This window comes from Canis lupus, chromosome 27 (assembly GCF_003254725.2).
Source record: "Canis lupus dingo isolate Sandy chromosome 27, ASM325472v2, whole genome shotgun sequence".
NCBI classification, from domain to species: Eukaryota; Metazoa; Chordata; class Mammalia; order Carnivora; family Canidae; genus Canis; species Canis lupus.
Window position 1 is genome coordinate 12,168,651 of NC_064269.1, and position 26,794 is coordinate 12,195,444.

General features: G+C 38.3%; 1 long non-coding RNA gene across 2 annotated transcripts in view; it reads left to right on the top strand.

Moving 5' to 3' along the window:
• The first annotated feature begins 574 nt into the window (after positions 1 to 574).
• LOC118352539 (uncharacterized) overlaps positions 575 to 26,794 on the top strand; it is a 99,361-nt gene continuing 73,141 nt past the window's right edge. The window contains exon 1 of one of the 2 annotated variants that reach the window (XR_003147398.2): positions 575 to 687. This is a non-coding gene — a long non-coding RNA (uncharacterized LOC118352539). The remainder of the gene's footprint in view (positions 688 to 26,794) is intronic. The other variant, XR_004809777.2, reaches the window with a different exon arrangement.

A 26,794-nucleotide genomic window follows, 5' to 3' on the forward strand; every position in this document is an offset into this window, starting at 1 on the left:
CTTTAATGTAAAAAAAAAAAAATGACCCAAAAAGGAGAAGTTCTTAGAATACAACATGCCCTAAGTGCAAACTTACATCAAATAGAGATATTCTTAAATGAAAATAAATAAATAAATAAAGTTTAAGTTGCCATTTTCTTAAAAATACTTAATAAATTTAGAACAATCTGCTAGAGGGTTTCTGTCAATATGAACAGGCTGCCATAACTAACCGCTGAGAAACCTGCTTGAACATTTTTCTTGGGTTTTGTTTGGATTCAGAATCTGAGTGGTAAAAATATGCATTTGAGTTGCATAGAAAATCAAACAGACAGCATAAGGCCTTCTGCATAGGAAATGAGACTGGATTTCTGTGGTCTACAACCCCAGAATTTACTTTTGACCAGCACTGCCTTTGTATTCACAGACCAATTTTCAGCTGAATTTTTCAGGTTGTGTGGACTGTGAAATTGAGATATGCCCTCGGGACCTTGTAAGTATGAGTTATTTCCCAGTCAAAAAAGACAATGCCTGTTTTTAAGAAAGTTAGCTATAAGGCAGTGTGGGAACAGTAGAAGGACACCTGGGTTCTAGAACTTGCTCTACAATGGGCAAAAATGATCACTCTTCTGACACTGTTTTTTCACCAAACAGAATGCAATGGCTACTCTGAAGTAACTGCTGGGTATTTAGTGAGCTCCAAATAAGGTAACGAATATCAAGGCTGTAAACAAATCTCTAGAAAAATCTGAAAACATAATATGTATTATTATATATGGTTGAGAATTTCAGCGATCCAGTTACTTTCCAGAGTAAACTTTCCCTCCAAACCTAGGCAGAGTTTCATCACCTTTACTCCACACACAAAATTTTGTTTGATGATTTGGGAGGACTGAGAGTTTATTTAAGAACGTAAATTAGAAAGTAGTATTCATTAGCATCCCTTGAATTCAGGACAGATATGATTTCCAAGAACAAATGAAAAGTTACAACACTTTGTCTATTTCTATGAGCAAATTTATGATTTGTTTTTTTTTCTTCATTTCTTGTTGGCTCTAATTATGGCTACTTGCTGAGTAATCATTAAGATCCTTGCTTGGTTATTCTGATGTGGTCATTCAATATGTCTAAATGCGTCAATTGGTTTCATACACGAACATTATCAGGTTTTTACATGTAAAGAAAAGGTAAGGTTATAATTGGAAAACACTTGCCCGATGAGGGAGAGTATAACCTCCAATATGTCACATAAAAGTATTCAAGAGAAGAGTTGCTGGAGAGTTTAGAACCTATATTATTCCACAGATTTTTGTGTATAAGGCCAGATAATTAGAGGAAAGTTTCTCTGCAGAGATTTTGCATCTAGTCTTGGCAATTTACCTATTTTCTGAAGCCTTTGGAAGAGGAGTAAATAAAAAAATTACCTCCCTAACGGTAAGAAATATTATTTATTTATTTATTTATTATTTATTTTTATTTTTTTTAAGAAAGATTATTTAAACTTACCCCTCCTCATTTCTCCCATTTGTTCTTTAACCTGTCCTAACTCTTCCCTGTTCTTTCTGCTTTATTATTTTCTTCCTCAGAAAGCTTTTTGCCTTTTCTAACATACGAATTCCTGGCTTTCCTGGACTTCTTTCTTTCTCCTCAGATCAATATGACAAAAGGTTCCAAAAGCAAAGAGCCAAGCTTACACAGTAACATCCAGGAGAGCAGGGGAAGTCCCTCCATTCCTTAGACAATGGCCCTTCTGCAATTGGAAGTCTATAAACAAATACAGATTAATTTTTTATCCTTGCTATATTTGTAAAAGACACAGAAAGCCTGAGAATTTTCCACTGTGGCCCTCACACCAGGCCTAGTTACCTGCCACTGTTCTTCATCTGCAAGTTGATCTGCACATGATCTTAGTCCCTATTTGTTTCCATCCCTCCAGGTAAAGGCCATACTGTGCAAACAATGGCACTAATCCATAGGAGCAATTCTTTCTCTATAAAGAACCATTTTTGACTGACAATTCCCAAAGCTAATCGTACTTCAATGGAGCCTTCCTCCTTCAGCCCTATTTAAAGTTACACCCTCCTTCCCCAAGTTAGAATATTCCTTTAAAGTCTTTGAGACTAACATTTTTGAATACAGGTTTATGGCAATGGTGCTTTGCTTGATTTTCTTTTGTGTACCTATCTAAATACAGTGGGAGCTGTGAGAAGCAATGTAGGTGCCATGATGAGTACGGTAGGCTGAATGACAGCCCCAAAAGATACTGAAGTCCTAATCCTTGGCAAAAGAGAGTTTGCTGATGTATTAGGTTGAAGATCTTGAGATGGGGACTTGGATAATCTGGGTGGATCCAGTATAATCAGAAGAATTCTTTTAAGAGGGAGGCAGAGAGAGAATTTTATAGGAAAAGGAGAAGGCAGTGTGACCCCAGAAGTGGTGTAACCAAGATCCAAGGACTGGTGGCAGCCACTGGAAGCTGGTAGAGGCCAGTAGCCTCTTTTCCCCAGAGCCTCCCAAGGGAGTATGGCTCTGTTGACACCTTGAATTTGACCCAGTAAAACTGATTTTGGACTTCTGACATCCAGAACTATAAGAGGATAGATGTTATTTTAAGCCACCAGGTTTGTGGAGATTTGTTGCAGGACCCATAAGAAACTCATTTATAGAAAGCCCTATTAAGTGGCAAACTACATATTTTGGAGATTGCATATTTATAAAACCAACTGTACATAGCTAGGGACATTGTTTAGTATTTAATTACGTTTTTATTTCCTTCCATGTTGGTCTATGTGGAATTATTTGTCATCGACGAGAAAAAAAAAGCTCTGCATTTCATGTTTTATACAACACAGTCTGAAAAAAATATTCTCACACATCAAATGCCCAGCTTGTTATGAAAAGAGAAAGTAGTAGATTGTACCACTAATCTCCAATATCCATCCCCTTGAGCTCAGGCAGGGCCATGTGACTTCTTTGACTAATGAAATGTGACAGGAGGTCCCATGTGTCCTTTCCATGTGGAAGCTTTAAGAGACAATGTGTCCTAACAGGCAAAGTGTGCTTTCCCCTTCTCTTTTTCTTCTACAAGAGTCAAGTATCAGCGATGTTGATGTCCCTGAAGGAGGCAGGCAGTGAGGAGCAGAGACCCAGCTGACCACCACGGGCCTGTAGTGTGAGTGGGAACTACAAACAACAGTAACAACAAAAACAACTTTGGTATTTTGAGCATAGGAGATTTGGGGACTCTGTTCCTGTAGCATAATTTAGAGGACCTCAACTGATATGCAGAAATAGCCTTTCTGTCCCCAAATCCACCTCCCTAGTTGTTAATTTTAGAATCATCTCAAGCATTCATTTATATTAGAAAGCCCTGTTCCTGTTTCTTCCATAATATATGGAGAAATACCCTTCCCTAGCCATGACCACTGCCAACAGCTGTGTTCAGCAGCTTCTCATTTTTTTTTTTTTTAGCAACTTCTCATTTTACTCCTGAGCCATTACCTTTGTTCTTGAAGTATGCCCCGACAGACCCTTCTCTGTGCAGTCTCTCCCACCAACAGGTAGCAATCACGCTTCAGAAAATGCTTCCCTAAGCAAAATCCATAGTGGTGCGCCATACTGAATGTTCGTTATCCACCCCCCCGTCCACCCCCTGCCCAAATCTATATTGACCCCCTGCTCCCCCACCCCCCAAATGTGATGTTATTAGGCAGTAGAACCTTTGGAGGGCAACTGTAAGGATGAGGCCCTCATGAATGGTATTAGGGCCCTTACAAGAGTCAGGAGAGCCCTTGCTGCTTCTCTCTGCTCTGTGACATGTGAGGATACAGTAAGTTGGCAGTCCACACTCCAGAGGAGGGTTCTCACCAGAATCTAGCCGTGTGGGCATCTTCATCTCAGACTTCCTCAGGACTGTGAGAAATAAATTTCTGTTATTCATAAGCCACTCTTCTCTGGTACTTTGTTGTAGCAGCCCACACTGATGGGAAGGGAGCCCCCCACTGTTTATAGATTAGATACTTCATCCTTACCTCTTCATACTATAGGCACAGCTTTCTGTTCTGATTTTATCAACCTTTTTGCCTATCATTTCCTCCCACTGCAGCCAGGCAAGTCTCTTCCCTCTCGAAGAAATGTGTCATATGCCTTCAGTTTTCAGTTCTGTCCTTTGAATGTTTGTTATCTTGTTGTGTTTCATCCTAGTAATGGTGCATCACCTAGCTCTGGTGATATTATAAAGTTCGTTAGAAATATTAAGGAAAGCTTTTCTAGTTAAGCAGTTAATGTTGTTGTCTGAACGAGAAAGAAAAGAGAACTAGTCTGCAGATCAAACCCTTCGTGGGCTTGGAGCAATTTATCAGCCTTATGTGTGATGGTCCTCTCATTTCATGTAATCACAGTGCATATATATATGATTTATCAGAGCTGCCACAAATTACCGCTATGCTTAATTTATTCAGAATCTAGTTCTCTATTTATGTATCTAAATGACAAATACTAAACACGAGGAAGGAAAAAAAAATCCGTGTTCAATAAATTGAAACATGATTTGTTATAGACCTCATGAAGTTTACTGCCCTTTAGCTAAAGAGTCTATTTTTGATTGAATAAAGGCTTTAATTATTATAACCAACACCATTTCAACATTATCTTCCCTTTGAAAGATTGCAGTTAAAATTTTCAGTCCAAGCAATCAATTATTTGTAAAAAAAAAAAAAAAAAAAAAAAAAATTGGCTACCTTTGAGGCTTGAATTAAAGATGATAAAATTATCCATCTAAAACCATTTCAATTTTATGAAAAATAAAATGGAGTGCAATGTTTCGGCTTGAAAGCTCAGATGATCTTTAGGGAAAATTAGTGATGTTGCTAATAGCGGTTCCAATTTACATGGCACTGGAAGGAAGCAATCAAAGAGGTGAAAACAAGATAATCCTTAAAATGGATCAATTAAATAAATATCATTTATGACAAAATCACAAGATAACATTCCCAGACTTTGAAAAGCAATGTCTTTCTTTTTGTTAATTAGAGATAATCTGTATTTTGCAACATGTAACTATTTACCAGGTGATGGTGTGTTTTCTGTTGATAGAAAAATGGATGCATTTCCAGATAGACTTCTATTCAATGGGGAAGGTGGCTAAGGTGATAATTTCTCATTTCTTTAGGTATAACTTTGATAATCTCTAGGCTCTCCATCATTTTCTTCTTCAAAATTAAACTACGTATATAAACCATGTGCATCAAAACTCAAACTAGTGCAATATATTTTTTCATTTGGTACAGATATTAAAATACCTGCTTATTTACACATATAGCTGAGTGTAAATATGAAATGAAAAATGTCACACGGGGTTCTCTCAGGCAGGTATTCCCCTTCATAATCCTCCTGCCTGTATTTCAAACCTCATGAAATGAATATTATACACTGTGAGTTTAACAGATGCTAAATGTGTTGCTGTTACCTCATTTACATACACAGATTAGACTGTTTCACTTTGTTATGCACTAGCTTGATCTCTTAATTTTGATGATCTCAAACTGTTTTTATTAGGTTTACAAGAAAAAAATAGTCAATTATTTCATAAAGAAATTTATCCACATAATGTGCATCTATTCATACATAGAATAAATTTTAAATGTATATATTACTTTACTCTCTGTCCCATTACAGAGAGTCAGAATGATGATGTTAGAGCTTTCTTGATTCATATTGCTTTAAAATTCATGCAAATGGGCATAAATACTGGTTTTGCACTTTTGTTTAGCATTTTCATGCATATTTATTCCCACATAAGTAAATATTTCTCACTTTCAAATTCCTTTTATTCTTTCTGAGAAATTAGCAGGCCAGGAAATCAAACTGTAAGCAAAATAAATTTCTCGGCTCCGCCACATTTTCTTTATTGGGAAATAAAGTATTGCTTTCTGGTATAACCTGCTTTTCCCAGGATATAACAGCTATGAGAAAAACAATAAAGGCTTCACTTAAAACACTTGGCTCCAGATGGTCTTCAGTTTGTACCTAGCACGCCAGCACTCCCAGAACCCTCCCCATCCCTGTCCCTGTCCCTATCTCCCTGGCTGGTTCCTGATACGAGGTCTTGAAGATACACACTTTATCCTCCATTCTTCTTCCTCACTTGTAGCCAGCAGGTGTTTTGTTTTGGATAGAGCTCCGAAATCTTACAAGCAGAAGGAAATATTTCCAGATTTTACGAGGGCTCTTTCAAACATTCTTTGACTGCCTGGCCTTTTCAAAACTCCAGAAGGTACTTCTTCAGCTTTTAACTCCATTTAAAACAACATATACCAAATCCCCATGAGAAGCAGGTTGAACTGCAGCAAGGGTTAATTGTGAGACTCAACCCTGTATGATAGTCTTTGACTTAAAAATTGCCAAGGTGTGATTAAGGTGTCTCCACATATATTTTCTTCCTGAGAGAGTGCTTCCTGCCCTTTAGGCAGGGAATTGTCTTTCTCCTTGAAGATTTTCTCCTTTCTCTTTCTTATTTTAACAGTCTTAGTTCCAGAGAGACCTTTGTCTCCCTTGTACACCAGGGAGGTACTGGGAAAATTATTCTACACTAAAACCTCACATGCCCCAGCAGTCACTTCTTACCCTTCCCTTCTCAGAATCTTTAGTCACATGCATTTAGGTCTTCAAGTTATTTCATTTTATCATGACAATCACTGATCGAGTTTCCTCTAGGAAGAAGGCACTAAGTTAAAAGACAGAGCTCTTAAGTAGATAATAATCTAAAGAGGAAAGAGGAAATACATGCTGACAAATACAAAAAACAAAGTTAGCATAGTCTATCTTATATATCAGAGGCTTGATGGAGACAATTAATGTGGCTGCTATTTAGAGGAACAAGAGGTCAACAGGGGCAGGAGTGATTTTTGATGAATTCTTAGGAAAATATGTATTTAACTAGATTTTAAAGGTGAGATAACTTTTAAATAGGTCTAGTGAAGGTGGAATGCTTCTTCAGACCATGAAAAGTTGGAGAGAAAATGTGCTTAAGTAGAAGGCATATGTTTGAGAAACAAAGAATAATATGAGTCCTGGAATGGCTGGAGGATTAGTCTGGTAGAAAACAACACTGAAGATATAGATGGGGGACATATCATAGAAGACTTCACCTTCCAAGCATTTACACTGTTAAGCCAGACTGTGTTCTAGTCCACTTGTGTTCCAGTCCCATGAGATCATAAATAATGATCCTCCCAAAAAGGTTCTAGAGCCAAAAAAGTTTAAAAAGCACTCAGTTACTTCTCTGTGTAGTCGCAGTACAGTTAAGCACAATAAAACCTCTGAGAAGTGCTGCAGTAAAGAAATCTGTTAAACATTGTTTAACACAGAATTTCTCCAACTTATTTCCATGAGACCCACTTTTTTTTTTTCACAAAATAGTTTTTGCCTCTAGCAAAGCCATCATCCTAAGGACCAAAGCTGCTTTTGGCACTATGTGGATTTTGCAGGAATTTGAGAGAAAAACTATTTCCTTATACCAATCAAGATCCACAGAGTGGGATCCCAGCATGATCCTGGGACCATTTGACAGAGCAGCCATTTTTTAAAAAGTATTTTCTTTACAGAAAATCAGAGTCTAAATATAAAGAATCAAGACATACTTATGACAAAACTTTCATGCGCAAAGCAGTGGATCTAGGTGTATGTGGAACGCACATATAAATAAGAATCAGTCACTACCCATAATATAGTTATTAGCAATTGAGGCAGAAAAGACAACTTTGTAAATAACTATTATACGAGAAAATAAAGTTACAATAGAGTGCTATGGGCTGAAGCTGTGGCAGAGGAGATGGACTTTCTCAAGAGTAGCCTTTGGAATGAGAATATGACTCAGGGAGGAGCCAGGAGATACACTGGTGGAAAAGGTGTCTGTGAAAAAAGAATCTGGTTCTGACCGCAAATGTGACAAACCAGCAACTCAAATCTCACATTCAGAAGTATTAAGTCTGACATACAGAGTGTTGCCAACATTTAAAAATTCAGAGATTTACAAAAAATTTTGAGTTCTAGCATCTATTGCAAATAACAAGACGGGAATGATAAGCCAGAGCTGAATAGAAACTTCCCCTTCAGATAAGGTATGTGGGCTGTTGTTGGCCACAGTCTCCACCGTAACCCATTGTCCTGGAACCAAGTTGCTGGTACTATTTATCATCTACTTAAACAGGTGACAGCTGCTTTTCTTACATTATAAGTAAGAAGAAAGCAAAATATTTCTTATATCCATGTTTACATCAAAAGTGGGAAAACAGAAAGAGGGCACGTGTGCCACATGTTTCAAGAACAATGGGAAAGGCCACATTACTTGTGAAAGACAAGAATATTCTTAGATGTTTGTTAAATGTATAAAATGTATCTGTGGTAAAGGAATATAACATGAGACCGTTAATTTATGTCATGGGCTTGGCCACTGTAGGCATTTGAGTTTTGACTCATGAGAGAACAAGGAGAGAGTTTCCTTATAAAAAAAAAAAAAAAAGGATCATCCAGGAAGGTCAAGTCGGTTAAGAACTGAAAAGCAGCCATTGGACTTGAGTAGAGGCCATTTGTGTAAACTTAACGATAGCAGTTTTAGTGGGATACATGGGTGGAAGCCAATGATTGAGGAATATGAAAGAGATGGAGGAACTAGACCCCATTCGAATTGCTTAATGTAGGGTCGTTTGTTTTTTGTTTTGCTTATTTGTTTTAATTGATTAATTCATTAATCTTCCTGGCATTCCTCTTCCATCTCCCTTCCTTGCATTCCCTGACAAGGGATCTCATGGACAAAGAATGTGGTCAAATGGTAAAAGTATTGTTTTTTTTTTTTATTAATCTGAGAAAACTTCTCTGCCTTTAGTGCTGAGCTTTGATAAAAACTATATTACAGCATACAATTTAGGTCTAATGCCATATTTGAGCTTGCTACTTTTTGTTCCTTGTATCTATGCCTATTGCACATCTCAAACTTGAGGATTAGCTCTTGCCATTGCATTGCTACCAAAGGTGAATGTGAGTTTTATCTACTACATCAAAAGTAAAAGGGATCAGATAGCAAAAGACTATCAATTTGCTCCAGTGCATGGAACTGAGAGGTTGTAGGCTGCTTAGTCTATGTTTTGTAAATAGCCAAAAATAGTCTATGTTTATCGGGAGGCTGCTTTTGAGAGATCAGAGAGGAGATAACCTATATATTTCCCTTAAAGGGAAAAAAGACTAGAGTCTTCTTGCCAGTCATTGAGCTAAAAGTAAAAAGAGGAAGCAGGTATAGAAGGAGAAATAGCCTCATCTTAAACTTTAGTACTATCACTTCATCCTCTAGTAATACATAGCCTAGTGAATGTTTGGATCTGGGCAGGGATTTGTCCCCATAAAAATGACTTGTATTCCATGTACATGACACTCCCTACCCCTCATGACACTTCAAAAAAAAATACCAGTATGTCCTTATCAAAAGGCAGTAGTATGCTAAATGAAAGAAGCCAGTCACACAATGACAAATATTGCAGGACCCCACTTATAAGGTCTAAAATATTCAAATTCATAGAAGCAAATAGTGGAATGGTGGTTTCCAGGGTCTGGGAGAAGAGAGCATAAAATTTCAGTTAAGCAAGATAAATAATCTCTAGGGATCTGCTGTACAACACTGTGCATAGAGTCAACAATAATTTACTGCACATTTAAAAATTTAAGAGGGTAGATCTTATGTTAAGTGTTCTCTCCACAATAAATAAAATAAAATAAAATAAAATAATAAAATAGAATAGAATAAAATAAAATAAAATAAAATAAAATAAAATAAAATAAAATAAAGAGACTGTGGAAAGACAGTATACTGTAGAGGCATGAGTAGAGCTCCAATAAGCAGCTGATTGCAGTTCTACACCTCAGGAGCTGCGCAGCTTGGCAAGCTCCCTAATGTCTCGAGGCATCTGGCATCTACATTGAAAGACAGTCACGAGGATTAAATCTAACAATATATGTAAAGCATTTAATACAGTGGTTAGCACATAGTAGATATTCAATAAATTACACACATATGCATGCATATTTATATATGTTTTTTATAAACCTAAAGAGTGGGATTCCCCAAACCCTATTCTATTTAAATCATTTATGGTAAGTTTATCTGAGAAAAATGGTTTCCGTTGTGGGAAACCCTGTGTTTCACTGGGGGAGGAAACTGAGGTTGAGAGAGACTAAACAACTAAATCAAAACCTGTAATTGATAAATGGCTGTGACGGAATTTGTAGTTAGAGCAGGGGTGGGCAAATTCCCATCTGTTGGCCAAATCCAGCCAACCATTTGTTTTGTAAATAAAGTCTTATTGGAACACACTTGTAATGACTATCTAGGGCTGGTTCCACACTACAGTGCCTCGGTGGAGTACTTGCTACAGAGACAGTATCATTTTCAAAGCCTAAAATATTTACTCTCTAACCTTTTCAGAAAAAGTTTGCCTATCCCTTGTCTAGACCTGAAGTTTGTCTATCCCTTGTCTAGACTAGAGTAGCAACAAGGTATAGTGGACATTGGACTAAGACCTACTGCTACCAATTTTCTGAGAGAGTTCTAGTAATTCAACTGTTCTATATCTCCCCTTCTCATGTTAAAAAAAATCCAACCTTGAATTTTAACTTGATTAACCACTGTGGTACATAGTTAGATGCATATTTATGTGCTCAGTAGGTATCTGAGTATTATGCCCTCAGAAGCAAAACTTTACACTGAATTGGAGTGGTTATAATAATTCATTTTCAGTTTCTGCTTTACTATTCAGTTCTACAAGTATTTTACTGCTGGCTCATATCTTGAAAGTCCTCTTGGGTACCACAATTATGTTGAAGATGTTTCCAAACATCGTCATTCCTCATCCTGAGACCCCGTTAGGATTGAGCCACCAGCCTTCTTTGTTTGTAGCTTTCTCTGAAGACTCCATATCAAGGAGGGCACAGGGTGATCGGAGCGATGCATTATCACAAAGTCAAATCAGATCCGAGGCAAATGAAGAGTGAAAGAGATTAATGGACTCACTACTTAGAGCACATGATAACCCGGTGATTTGCAGTTTCCATTCAAAGGGGAAAAGTCGAGCTTGGAAGACTCCACGTAGCCTTGTGATAATTTTGCTATGGAAAAGATTTACTGTTCTGCCTTTTGCCTTTTTTTTTTTTTCTGGACAAATGGGATTGCATGTTACATGCTTGATTTAAGACTATTTAAATTTTCTGAATTTAGGACTATCTCCCCTTCCTTCACAATTCCTTATAAATAAATTTGCACAAAATCAAGGGCAGGCGCAGATTGATTTAGATCATTTGTTTCTTCGAAATAAAATAAAACTGCTCCTCCTTCCCAGAACTTCAGATAAAAGACACCTGTCTCTCATGGCTTTTGCCTGGCTGTCAAATTAGGGGAGAGAAACTGAGTCCCAGGCCCATCACATACCAACGGTGAGACCTTAGTCAAGTTACTGTGCTTCTCTCAATTTCCTTATAAGAGGGCAATAAAAACAGTAGCTTTCTCATATCCTTGTTTTAAGAATTAAATGCAACAATGCGTGGAAGGCGCTTGGCACAATGTCGACCACAGAGGAGACACTCAATAACTTTACACCGGTGCTTGCTTTCTCAATTCTTTGAAGGCTTGGCATTGCTGAGATGACTGAAATAATTTTCTTTCCATATAAAATTCAACTGGGAAAAGGTGCTGGACAATTTATCCTTGGTTAATACAGGAAGATTAAGGACTGGAGCCCTATTTTTTTAACCAACAAAATCCAAACTGAAATAACCTTTGTCTTTGCTGCCATTACAGTGGTATATGTTTGTCCTCTCCTTCTTTACTGCATTAATACTTGAAAAAGTCAAGTGTACAGTATCAGAAAAAGTAATTGTTTTACATAATTTAACAGGAATTTTCAAAATCCTTTACCTCAGAATTTCTTAACCTGGGCGCCCACAGAATAACTTTCTGGGGATCCATGAAAGTCCTGGAGTTTTATGTAACATTCTCTGTTTAAGTTCATTTTATCATGAGAAGTTTCATAGCTTTAATAAGATTCTCACCGTGGTCTTTGATCTGTAGATCAAAGATAAAATTCTAAGTAGTATCAGAGAGCCAAGAAACCTTTAAGAATTTTGGAATTTTGTGAGTAAAATGCCTCATCTAAGAACACCACAGTGTACAGTAATTTAACTTTTTTTTTTTTCAGGTCAAACTAATGAAAAAGCACTTTGTAATGTGTAAAAGGCAACAAAACTGCTTAATAAAATAAATAATTACACATTTGTGGCACTGACGAGCCAGCTAAGTACATTCAGGTGACACTTCTGTGGAATGAAAGCTAATTCACGATAATTTAACAGCACTTTACAATAGATGCTTAACAAACCAGGTAATAAAACATAATCAGTAGAAGCCTTTTAGAAGCTAATGTCAAATATTACAAAAAAATGACTCATATTATTTAATGATTGTCTATTCTATTCAATTCACTGCTGCCACTCTTACAGAGAGGCCTCAGGAATATGTCAGGCCTCAACATTTTGCTCACGTGTCCATTATTTTTAGTTGAGTTCACCACACACACGTGCAGTCTGGTGTGAGAAGGTGCCTTGTCCCCTACCCTGAAGGAAGTTCCCTGCTTACTGAGGGTGTGCTGGAGGGGTAGGCAAGGGGCGGGCTGCGGGGGGAGTAGTAGCCAGAGAACTGATCTCCTATGTCCTCATCTACTGTGGTCCTGGAGAGATGGTTGGAGGGCCATTGCCTTTCTGGGACAGTCTTCCCCAGACCGAACTTCCTGTTATCCAGGTGTACAAAGCTGTGTTCTTAAGCTGTGGCAGCTCGCAAAAAAGCAACACAGCGTGTGGGGAGGACAGAGGGTGTGACCTAATCTAGTTTAGTCATACTTGTGAACTTATATAAGGGACGGGTTCGTGGGTGGCTTTGGGCTTCTAGGAAGAGAATATTCCCTATGCCCCCTTGTTTGGCCTCTTTCAGGTCTCCTAGCTGGGAGACCTGGGTTCCTTTCTGGGAAACTCCCCAGTAGCATGCAGGAAGATGTTCATCCATCTTTGGACCCATTTTGTGTCCCACAAAACTGAGTTTCAGATGTGAAGGTGTCAGTGGTGTGAGGGCGGGTGCTCCTATTCCTGTTCCAGCTCCCCCATGGAAAGCACTGCAGCTGGTTGCCTCATTAGTTTTCCTAAAAAGCCAGTACATTTTTGCCATGTTTCTATTTATTTTCTCATTATATGAAGAAAGGGTAGAGGTCCTGTGATTCTGCTTTTGACCTTGCCCCTAGCAAAACAATAGTATCACCATTATTGTGCTAATAGCGTAGAGGAGTGTCCGTGCCCCCCAAACCCCTTCCTTCCCCTGCCCCATTTATTTTGTCACAAAAGGTCTATTTTCTGAGACCTGGAAACATTCGAAGAACAAGAACTATCACTGTCACAATTCACACGGGAACAGACTGAGGGATTATAAGTAGCTGTTATTTACTTTAAGTCGTCTCAGAAATCTAGAGACTGAACTTATTCTAGAACCGCCTAACAATATTTTCTACTAAATCTGTATTTGGAGACATGACACACACTATTAATCCCAATAAGAATTTTTTCTTTAAATTCAAAAGTCTTAGAAGGAAACTCTGTTCCTGTCTCTAAATTTTAATTTTCTGGTTATTAAGGAAATGTGTTAATAACGCGGCCAGAAGAGCAGTAGTTTGGTAGCCACACAGTCTTGGATTTAGACGTTGCTGGATGACAGAGGGGCTGTGACCTTGGTCAGGTTACTTAATCTATCTGGAGTCTCAGTGACCCCCAGCTACCATGCTGATGATAGTATCTAGTAAAAGATGATTAAATGAAGCAACTGCTGAAAGTCGTGGGCACCTGATGCGCATTGCATAAATGTCATCCGATTCTTTTTTTTTTTTTTTTTAAGAAAGGTTAGTGTCCAGCCTCTGTTGTTGCTGACATGGCCACGAGGCTAAGTCAAGGCCAATAGCACACGGTAGGAGACACGTGTACCACTCCTGGGTCCTGGCATTAAAAGGATTGTGAGGTCCTTTCCTCACTTCTTGACGCCTAGGAGATGATGTGGACTAGAGTAACAACCAGGGGCACACAAGCTGAAGCCATGTAGGAGAAGACAGAGCCATGTTACCAGATCCCTGTCAACTATGGACTGTTATCACTATGAGTGATAAAGAAATAAACTCCCATCTAGGTTAAGCCACTGTATTGTCTTGTCTTTCTTTTATTTTCTCTCCCTCCCACTACCTCTACCTCTCCTTCACCTTTTCCTTCCTCCCTCCCTCTATCTTACTAGTAGCTTAGGCTGTACTCTATTACAAAGTCCAAACACCAGGTATAAGGAAGAGTAGTCAGGGAAGGTTCAGTTTTTCTTTTCTTAATGAGCTCACCTATTACAAGATATAAAAAATACTTATTAAGTGTATGAAGCAGGGCAGCCCCAGTGGCCCAGTGGTTTAGTGCCGCCTTCAGCCCAGGGCGTGATCCTGGAGTCCCGGGATCGAGTCCCGCATCTGGCTCCCAGCATGGAGCCTGCTTCTCCCTCTGCCTGTGTCTTTGCCTCTCTCTCTCTCTCTCTCTCTCTCTCTGTGTCTATCATAAATAAATAAAAATAAATCTTTAAAAAAAATAAAGGTTATGTTGGGAAGAATACTTAATAGCAGAGAGGAAAGCTTGATGGTATACATGAAGTTAAAAAAAAAACAAGTTAAAAAGCATTCATATAGTACAACTTCAAATATATAAAATGTATATGGAAACAAGCTTACTTTCAGATAGCATCTGGGATTCTATATCAATATACAGAAACTGGATTCACACTAATTCCAAGACTTGTGGAGCTGAAACAAATTGACAGTTGATAGTGACACATGCATTGTCGTTTCAAGGAGAGTAAATTTGCTATCCTAAATGATGATAAAGGTGTTACAAAATTAGCATAAAATTTGTATGTATCATAAGTGTACTTTAAGGGAATCCATCAACTTATTAATGTTAATTATCTCTTATTGGAGGCATGTTATGTGATTTTTATTTCCTTTTTTATGCTTTTTCTATATTTTCTAAATCTTTGCAGATTCAGACTTATTACCTTTATAATCAGGAAAATAAAAAATTTTAAAAAAGGAATCATAGTGCTATATAGTTCAAGAGAGGCAGATTCAAGTCATGAATGTTGGCTACCTGCTGATTTAAAAAAAAAGATAAACAATTCAACAATTCAATTTAAGCACTTGTATAACATGTACATGAGATAGGCTATGAGTCATTTTTCTAAAATTTGGAGATAGATTTTCAAGAGTATATTCTCATTCTCTCACACTTCACTATTTAGTTGAAAAAACTGAAGCATAAATTAAAAAAAAATGTGTGTATGTGGGCACAGGGACAGAGTCAGGAATGATTGATCCTGTCTTGGAGGGCCATGGAAAGCTATAGAGCGAAGTAGCAGCATTTGAATTATCCTTGAAAAATAATGGGATTTGCTTGATAGAATGAATGAGATTCCACTCAATGGAATGACACTGTAATTTCAGTCAGAGACAACCCCATGAGCAAAGGCACAAGGTGAGTTTGGGGAATTGGAAGGTCCCTGGTGAAGCTGTACAATTTAGTACCAGGAGTGGGCAGTTCTGGTTGGTTAAAGAGAAAGAGAAGGTGGATGTTCAATAAGAAAAGCTGAATCCCATTCTTAGGTGTAATACGTTCTCCAATAGGCATTATACTGTAGGTGGGCAGGTGCGTGGAACGTTGTTGAAATAGCACAGTCGTGATGTCATGAAGGCCAGATCTGAGGTACTGAGGGTGGAATGAAAAGGAGGGAACAGAAGCCAGGTGGTTTCTGAGGCAAAACTAGAAGTTTATCCATGGAGTGAGAGGGGTGACAAAATGAAGGAATCAAGGATGCTTCTGAAACCTCATCTGGGCAATTGAGTGAATGACCATGCCATAGGCAAACAAGAAAGGCAGGGGAAAAAGTCAAAGTTTGGGTCCCATGTGAAATTACGTGTCTCTAAAAATGCTGAGGCCCATGGCTCATCTTCACTATCTATGTATTGACCTTGACTCTGAATCCCAGTCCAGGCCTACCACTGCCCTATGGAGCCAGACTCACCATATGGTGACACCGACAGTCTGCTTGTCTGTGTTTCTTTACTGAACATTTTTCGGGCATTTTCATCACTTACTTGTACCCACCAACTTCGTATCATGGCTTCCTAGAATGCTCTGAATGAGCATGAAGATCAGCCCAATTCAGTGTAATAGAGAAAAACAAAAAACAGACACATAGGAGCGATCAACAAAAAATCAACAGCTATCATAAACACACATGGGAATTAAAATCAGCACAAAAGGCTAAGAAAAACCTTTAGTGTAAGCCCAGCATAATCCTATCCAATTAAAACGGACAAGAAACAAGCCAGCCCTATCAGTTGAATCTGCTATTCAAGGGAGGAAACACTTCATAGGGAGAGTTACAGATAAAGCACCTCACAATTGAATTTCTTGAGGCCAGACGTAAGCACGTTTTATTGCGTGTAAGGGAGAAGTGACCCATTAGAAAATAGACATAGCAGGATCTTTGCCCTCTGGCCTCCCACAAATACAATTTCACACTAACAGCTACAAAAGACCTATGCAAAGTACCTCGTGACTTCGATGATCAGGCTATGTGGGGCTGCTCTCCAAGGTGCTAAGCCTTGTCTCAAGACATGACGTCGTGTAATCCTCACAGGGATGGCATGAACTAAGTGTAGTTAATGCTGCCATTCTAGAGATAGTGGCCTGAAGCTGAAAGGTTAAACTTGTCCAAGACTGCACGTACACCTGACTATGAGGTCCCTAGCAAGAAATAGACAGTGAGCTCTTCCAGGGGTAGAGACAAAGCCTTTCATCCTCCCACTTAGACTCCCAGTACAATACCTGGGACTTGCTCTTGAGAAAAGAACAAGTGGATAAAGGACTTGATTAAGGGCAAAAAGAAACTGTCCCCAAACGTGCACATATTTTTACCACAGGATGCTACTTCTTAAAAGAGAATGAGATACTTTTAGTCAGGATGCTAACTTTGGACATTTTGTATTGCTTAAGGGAAAAATAAAAGGTTTCTTTTCATCTGTAGATGCCTTCACATTATCCTATCAAGGTCACATTTTCCCTTTCCACATCACTCAGTGCTTTTTTGGTTTTATATTAGCTTTGTGCTGAAAATTGAAATTGGAATATTAGAACTCAGTCGGGGAGCACACTAATTTAATTAAATATTAAAAGCCAGCTGGTTTTATGTTATGTGGGCAAATTAGAGAATTAATGATTTGGTACACTTTCTTGTTCCTGTCAGGCTACAAGAACATGAAGAATAGCTCATTCTTACCCAGTTACAAAAGGTGAGATTGAAAAATTAGGTCTGCTTTATTAAAGTGTTTCCATCTAGAGTCTTTTGAGAATAGGCTAACTTACTTATTTATAAAATGCCTCAGAAGGCACGAGCCCTGGGCCAGTGTGAAAGAACCTGACAGACCTTAGTATTAGGCACCTCTAGTAAAGCCTCACCTGAGAAATCTAATCCACTTGAGAATCTTGAAGTACTATCATTTTGTGCAGCTTAGTCAGAGTCAACTGGGGTGCCTGTTGATGTCAATTGATTCTGTAGGTTGATCTACTCAACTATGACTTGAATACTATTTTCTCAGAAACATGCAGTGTGAAATGAGGTAATGAGAGTAACATGCAGTTGGTAAAAATGACTTTTGGTCATTAATAGTCATCTACTGTACTATCGATTTCCCAGATTTCTTAGTCCCATGAGTGTACACATATGCACATGGTATACAATGTAATACAATAAGAGCATAGATTACTCTCTTTACCCCAAGGCCAGATGCCAGACTATGTGTCCAGAGTGCTCAGTTTTTAGGTTTATGATTGCTCTTATTCCATATCTTTTCCATTTTCCTCTTCCATTCCTTTCTTCTTGTCACTTTTTACACTAGAAAATTGAGAAGAGGGCTTTTTGAGTGGCTGCATATTGAAGGGTAAGATGCTGTAGAACTCAAAACAAGTCACCTATTCTGTTTCTCAGTTTTCATCCCTGACACAAAATAAACGGGACTAAATAATAATAAGGTAATTATTATTGGACTAAATAATGAAAATTATTAATTATTATTATTACTTCTACCTCTTAAAGATTGATGATAAGTGCTTCAGTTATATATTGCTGTACAACAAAACTTTGTGGCCTCAAACAACAAACATTTTATTTGTGACAATTCTGCAACCTATGCTGGGCTCGGTAGCATGGTTCTTCAGATGATTTTTCCAATGATCACTCTTGTGGCTGCATTTGGTTGTGGGCCATCTGGGGTTAGGTTTGGCTAGGCTGGTGGAATGGTTGGGACTCTCTTCCTGTAATCTCAGGACCTTCTCTCCAGGCAGCCTCTCCACAGGGTCAATCTATTATGATCCCTTAAATAGAGTAGTTAGACATCTTGTGAGGTGACTAAGAACTGCAGACACAGAGGCTGTAAGTTCCAGAACTCACATAGCAACATGTTTGCTAAATTCTCTTGGTTAAAGCAAACCATAGTTTCCTTTCAAATAGAAGAGAAGGAGACTATATAAGGATGTGAACATGGAGGGGGTATGGTTCACCGGGGGGGGCAATGTAACCAATTACTTTAGTAAATTTAGAAAACATTCTGCTAGTTTAATATCTATATCTTCTACAAGTAGTGTTATTTCCAAAATCATATATTGAAAAGCTGTATTTTTTTAAAGTGATCAACACTGACAAAAAGTTAAATTATTGAGCCTGGAGGTTGTGTGTTATGGTGTTTCCATTCATTAAGAAAACTCTTTTATAATATTTTCCCACATACTATAATAGTTTTTGCTTGCTTAAATTGACTATTTTAGATGGATACAGCTTTGGAGAATTTTTAATTGGTAGTCTTAACTTTATTTAACTGAGGGATAAAGCTCCACGCATAAGAGCACGTATCATTTACATGACTCAAAGAACTCCTTGTTAGAACATAGGCAAACCTAGCATGACTTACTGACTTCTCTAAATAGCCAGTCATTTAAAAAATTTGTATATCTGATTATATTACTTCTCATAGCTTCTCATTTCTTGTGGATAAAGCCTATATCTTTTAAGATGGTTTCTATCACTACCCATGAGCTCCCCTCTCCTCTTTCATTTCTGTCTTTAAAAAAAAAAAAAAAAAAAAAAACAGAGAGAGAGACAGGGCACATGTATCCCTATGGAGTAGTAGGAGAGAGGAGCAGAGGGAGGGAGAGAATCATAAGCAGCCTCTATGACATGAGGCTCTATCTCATGACCCTGTGATCATGATCTGAGCTGAAATAAAGAGTCAGATGCTTAACTGACTGAGCCACCCAGGCACCCTCCCCTCCCTCTATATCCTTCTCTTTGACTAAAATATTTCTGATTTAATTCTCAAGTCTTAGCTTATACAATGTTTATTCTAGGAAACTTTCCCTGACTCTCAGTCATATGACATGCCTCTCATATGTACCCATAGAATCCTAAACTTCCCCTATACAAGCATTTAAGCACCCTATACTATAATATTCTGTATATCCTCTGTACCTTTCTCCCCAACTCAGGACAGACACCATGTTTATTTTGTTCTTTCATTTATAACATTTAATATGAGTAGAGGAATACCATAAATACTTGTTGAGTGAACGAATGAATGAATACACCTTAGAACTACAGCATCAGTGACACAGTGTCTTTAACTCCTCTTACTCAAGTCTGCAATATGGAAATAATATTTGGTTTTCCTATTGACTTTAACTTCTCACTCCCAAACCTCAAATCTCTCTTTTCAGTGCCAATGGTGTGAATAGTAGAGGATAGAAACCCTTTCAGGATATTTATTTTTAAAAAGAGAGTGCTTTGGAATCCACACAAATCTCTGGTTGGTAGATTTAGACAGTATAATAAAGGATAGTTTAAAAAAAATCAGACAATGCCCAAAAGTTAAGGAGAAAGCATTTGGAGGGAATCTATTTGGCATATTGGATTAGAGTCCACCCTAATGACCGCATTCTAACTTGGACAAGGAGTCTTCTCAGACCATTCAATTTTATCCAAAAGGTATGTTCTTTATTTGTCTATGTGCTGGTCTGTCCCAAGCTGCATCCTTTTCCCCCCCGACATGTACTCTTTACTATCATGGCATCACTAGGTGGGGTCCCCATGGAAGTCATTTGCATATAGATTCAAGAGATATTTTGTTTCTTGTGATCCTTTAGACCAACTTTCCAGATAGGAAAATCTATGTCATGGTAATGGACATTATTAATGATCATCCCAGGTGTACTCATGTACTAGGGCTATTATAACATGTTATAACAAAGTCCTACAAACTGAGTTACTTGCCAATAGTCTATCATCTTGTAGGCTAGAAGTATGAGATCCAGGTGTCAGCCCATGTGGTACCTTCTGAGGACCTGGAGACACAATTTATTCTACACCTCTCTCGTCATGCTTTTGATGGTTTGCTGGCAATGTGTGGTGTTCTTTGGCTTCTAGAAGCATCACCCCAATCTTCCCCTTTATCTTTACATGATGTTCTTTCTGTACATGAGTCTGTCTCCAACTTGTTTCTTTTTTTTAAAGATAGATTTATTTATTTATTTATTTATTTATTTATTTATTTATTTAGATACACACAGAGAGAGAGGCAGAGACACTGGGCAGAGGGAGAAGCAGGCTCCATGCAGGGAGGCTGACATGGGACCCCATCCCAGGTCTCCAGGATCACACCCTGGGCTGAAGGCGACGCTAAACCGCTGAGCCATCGGGGCTGCCCTCCAACTTGTTTCTTTTTTTTTTTTTTTTCAACTTGTTTCTTAATAAGAAGACCAATCATATTGAACTAGAGTCCACCCTAATGACCACATTTTAACTTGATTACCTCTGAAAGACCCTATCTCCAAATACAGTCATCTTCTGAGCTACTGGGGGTTAGGGCTCCATCATACAAATTTGTTGGGAATGCAATTCAATCCATACCATCACGGACAGTTTCTTTTCATGCTGTCCTACTCATATAGAATCATGTCTACTCCTCTGAACCTCTCCCACACAGATCATTAATTTGATTAATCTATAGGCCCATATTCTGAGCCACAGTGGGCTTGAACCTGTCAGAGTTTGGCATTATTTTGAACACATATTGGTTGCACATTGATATGACCATGTGGCAAGAGATTTACTGACATTTGTGGGAAAGAAGTTTCCTAGCTCTCAAAAAAGAGCCACAAAAATAGCTGAAAGGCAAGCTTTTCCTATAAAGGGGCAGGCAGAAAATATTTTAGGTTTGTAGGCTATGCATAATTATCCAACTTTGCTCTTATAGTGTGTGGCAGTCATAGGCAAAATGTAAATGAATGAGAGTATGATCCAATATAAATTTCTTTATAAAAACATGTGACAAGCTGCATTTAGCATGTGGGTTGCAGTTTGTAACCCTTATCCTGACTTAGAGTATAAGAAGATGCTTTTCCTTCATTCTGAGGTTGAAACAGACATCCAGAGGAAGACGGGGATTATGAAAACAGAGAAGCTGCACTCCACTCAAATCAAACCTGACTACAACTCTAACTCTGGACTTTTCCAGTTAGTCAATAGATGCTTTTTATTGTTTAAACCAGTTTGGAATGGATTTTATTTTTTTTTATATTTGCAACCCAAAGCACTCTAACTGATAAAGGAATCCAGCAAGTCCAAAATAACATGAAAAATCAAGGGCAAACATGAAAGCATAAGCTCGTATCCTGGGGCTCATAGACTCTTCCTAAAACGAGAATTTTCAGGTTGAACCTGAGACAAACTGAAATATGCACAGATTCAGAGAGGTTGGTACTTGGAAAAAAAAATGTGGCAACATGTGAATTACTGGCATAATCATTTGGGCCCAACTTCTTTGAAATAAACAAAAGCAGAAAACATCCATAAACACAAGTTGGAGTTCCATTTCTTCCATATAATCACAGGAGATAGGCCAGGACCCAAAATAGAATCTCAATGTATACTTGGTGATGATTGATTTCTTGCTTCAAAATCTCCTTTGTATTTTGAAGTGAGGTTAAAAATATTTTTGCTACATATGATAAAAAGAGATATTCACTTTTATGTTACTGGATATAAAGAAAGTAAAGCAGACATCTTTACCCCAAGATATATCATAGGTCAGAGAGAATATTTTTGCTTTTAAGATTATTGCCAGCGTATAGCTGTATTTTAGGAGTTACTGCAAAAGAAAAATATAAGCAGAATACAAGCTTTTGATGTTTGAAAGACAAAGGAACTTAGAGGGAACATAGAAAATATATATAATCTTAAGGTGCTTGATCATCTAAAAGCTGTGGTGAGGATAATTGGATGACATTTTAAAATGAAAAGAGAAATCTAAGTCTTCTGGACAAGCATATTCTCAGCACTCAAGATGAAGAAAGCATTTTTTTAAAAAGATTTTTTTTATTTATTCATGAGACACACACACACACACACACACAAACACACACAGAGGCAGAGACACAGGCAGAGGGAAAAGCAGGCTCCATGCAGAGGGCCCGATGTGGGACTCGATCCCTGGTCTCCAGGATCATGCCCTGGGCTGAAGTTGGTGCTAAACCACTGAGCCACCCAGGCTGCCTGAAGAAAGCATTTTTAAAAAAGACTATTTTTATTTACTTATTTGAAAGAGAGCAAGAACCAGGGGAGATGCAGAGAGGAAGGGAGAGAGAGAGAATCCCAAGCAGACTCCTTACTGAGTATTGAGACTGACCTGGGCTTGATCTCATGACCCTGAGATCATGACTTGAGCGTCAACAAAGAGTTGGACACGTAACCAACTGAGCCACCCAGGTGCCTCCGAAGAAAACATTTTAGCTGGAAGTTACTCAAGAAACCCACATCATAAAAAGAGATACCATACCTGACAATAAAAGAAAGTAGCCCACAAAACACCAAATTGTAGCAGTTTTTCTTTTAGACTTTGGGTTTTATCTTGAAGAGTTTAAGTAAAATCAGTGCAGAAGGGATTTGAAAAGTCAGTGATTCTGAAAAAAACAAACAAAATCTAACTTGAGGAGGTGATCGTAATTCAAAGAGAAGTTCCACAGGTCTTCAGTAAGAGCTAGTTGGTGAGTTATTGGTAAAAGCTCCTCTTGCAGGGAGCTGCTTGCCAATCTGAGTCTGGCCACAGAGCTAGCCTCAACATCCCCTTCATGTCATGATCTTGGCATGGCTTTTTTTCCAAGGGGCCACAGAGCGACAGCCTCCTTTAATGATGCATTAACAGTAAGTCTTGGAGAAACCAGCTGTGAACATGAGCATCATAAGACAAGGCTTTGCAACTGTAGTTTTTAAGACTGAGCAGAATTATTAATTGAAGAAATTAAAGATACAGTAAGAAAAAAATGTAATCATGCCTGGAGATTCAGGCTTTAGCTGTAGTGTTTGTTGGAATAAAGCCACTGATGAAAATGTTTGAGAGGTGCACCTGTTGGGCACTGTTTCTCTCCATTTTCTGCTTTCTTGCCAAAAAAACAAAAAACAAAAAACCACCACCCAAAAAACCAACAACACCTGAATTCGGCTGTCATTTGGGAAATGTAGGGAAAGTGTCCATGTGTTAAATCGATTTATATTTTTGCACATGTATTAATTGCTGGGATCTCTGGAGTGTCTGCTCCGTTAGAAATCACAGGTGTAGTCTACTTCACATTGTGAGCTGGGCTAGGCTAGCAAATTGTGTAACTAATCTGAAAAAACTGGGTGCCCATAATGCACTTGTAAAATAATGATTTCCCTCATTATTCTTCCCAGTTCTCCTCCCCTCCTTACTTCCTATTGTTTTGCCTTCCTCCGGCTCTCCTTTTCTTCCTAAAACAGCCATGTTGCTGAATACAAATGAGGCAATTTTTGGCCCTACCCCATTCATTTATTTTCAGGCAATTAATTCAACTTTCTAACATCTAGCCAGAATGTTATGCAGGTAATTTGTGGGTCTGCTTAATTTCTCAGGACCCTGTGGTTATCAGCCAGGAAGGCTCATTGTGTAGATGAGATAATCCAGCTGGTAGGCAAGTTTGATTTCCACTGGTAATACCATCCCTTCATTAAAGCCACTGAGTCCTTGAGCTTGGCAAGAATCCCTTGTTGCATACTTCACTTTCTGATTACAAATGGTTTGCAGCTTCTACATGTTTGCCTCAAGAGCTCATTTTCTCCCCTGAAGGACATCGGGCCTGATGGCATCATTAGCAGTTTTTCAACATAAAATTTCACAGGGCTGTGATAGCCCTTGCCAGCTCTCAGATGTTGTGTATTTGTGGCCACGGCAAACCAGCGCATGCACTCATCCATCCTGAAAGCATATGGAAAACAGCATAATAGGTTCTTCGGGAGGCTGGGGGAAGAGGGGAAAATAAAAGGGAAAAAACAATTCCTGCTCTCGAGGAATCTGCTGTGACCTTGAAGCGGTGACCTATCTTGCTCATTGCAAGCCATGTTAATAGGTGCTCATTAAATCTGTGTTATTTCCTCTTGTGAACGAATGAGTCAGTTTGTGGGGTGGGAGAAAATAAAACATTTACATGAGAAATGTCTTAGAGAGTAATTAGGGAACAATGTATGATTCGTGGCAAGAAAATAGACCTTTAAAACATTTGCTGAGGGCAATTATATGATGATGTGGAGGTAGTCAGGAACTCTTAAAGAATTTGGCAAAGATGAGCTGGGAAGAAGAGAATCTTTAAGGACAAGAAATGATTTGAGAAGACATGTAATGGAGGAACGAATGAAGTCAAATGTAAAAGACTTCGAGGAATTTAGAAGTTACAAATACAGAGAGAGGCAGAGAGGCTGGGTTTGAATAATTCCATCTTAGCCATTTACTGGATGACTGATCATAGGAAGCTTAATTGCTTCTTTGGCCTCAGTTTTCTCATTTGTAAAGTGGGGATCAATCTATGTCACAGGACTGCTGTCATGATTAAGCAGAAGCAATAAGAGATATGTTAGCATATGCCTAAAATATAATAAACAATAAGTAGCAGGTATAATTTTTATTAGTTTGGAATGAAAGGAGATTTTTATAACATGAAGATGGAAAAGGATATTTAGGATAGTCATGAATTTTGAGGCATTGGGAACAAATATAATAGAAAGATGGGAAACCGCTGAATATTTCTGACCAGAGGCAAGAAACATATTTAAAGATAGTATTACTAAAAGACGTCAGGCTTATTTTACGTAGGCAGGGAAACCAGATAATAGGATGCAGTGATTGGTGGAAAGGAGAAAACATGGCTAAAGAAACGAGAAAGAGAAGGTGAATGTGGAAGCTATTATAGAGGAAACATTCAGTAATTGATTGCAAATGAGATGGTGATGACCGAGTATGTAAGAAAAAGAGAAGTCAAAGATAGGGAGATAATGATTATCCGAATTACAAGAAAGGTGGTTCCACTGATAGTGATGGATTAATTAGTTAAGAGTTTATTTAGGGACAAAATAAGGCAAATGGAAATAAACGATGAAATACAAAGTAAGGTGAAATTCTTTTAAACTAGATCTCTGTGGATTTATTTTTAATTTGCTCCTATCAGAAAGCTTCTATATGGGATCCCTGGGTGGCGCAGCGGTTTGGCGCCTGCCTTTGGCCCGGGGCGCGATCCTGGAGACCTGGGATCGAATCCCACGTTGGGCTCCCGGTGCATGGAGCCTGCTTCTCCCTCTGCCTATGTCTCTGCCTCTCTCTCTCTCTCTCTCTGTGACTAACATAATTAAAAAAAATTTATTAAAAAAAAAAAAAAAGAAAAAAAAAGAAAGCTTCTATATGGGATCCCTGGGTGGTGCAGCGGTTTGGCGCCTGCCTTTGGCCCAGGGCGCGATCCTGGAGACCGGGGATCGAATCCCACATTGGGCTCCAGGTGCATGGAGCCTGCTTCTCCCTCTGCCTATGTCTCTGCCTCTCTCTCTCTCTCTCCTCTCTCTCTCTCTCTGTGACTATCATAAATAAATAAAAATTTAAAAAAAGAAAGCTTCTATATGTTTTGAAATATTCAAAGAGTCCTATCACTACTACTACAACCTCACCACCCCCAAATCTCCTCATCCTGCCTTTTAGCTGTTGACACCTCTCCCCAACTTAACCTCTGGCAACAGCTGGTTGTTTTTGTCTTCATACAGTTGAACCTTTGCAAGATGGAAACACAGAAGAGCCTTTTGAAAGTCTTTTTTCATCATACATGAGGCATTTCAGATCCATCTGTGTTGTACCATCAATTCCTTCCTTACTATTACTGAGTACTTTGTTTATCCATTCACTGGCTGAAGAATTATAGGGTGGTTTCCAATTTAAGGCTATATGTAAGGTTGTTATAAACATCTGCATACAGGTTTTGTGTGACCATAATTTTATTTTTTCTTGGGTGAATATCTAGGAGCGGAGTTTCTGGGTCGAACAGTAAGTAAATATCTAACTTTGTAAGAAACCAACAAATCAAATTGCAAAGTGGTTATACCATTTTGCGTTTCTCCCAGCAATGTATGAGTGTTCCAATTGCTTTGCATCTTCATTAGCATTTGGAATTGTCAGTTTTGTTTCTTTTAGTCATTCTTTTAGTCAATAGATGTGCAGTAGTATTTAATTGTGTTTTTAATTTGTATTTCTCTAATGATGAATTCTGTTGAGCATCT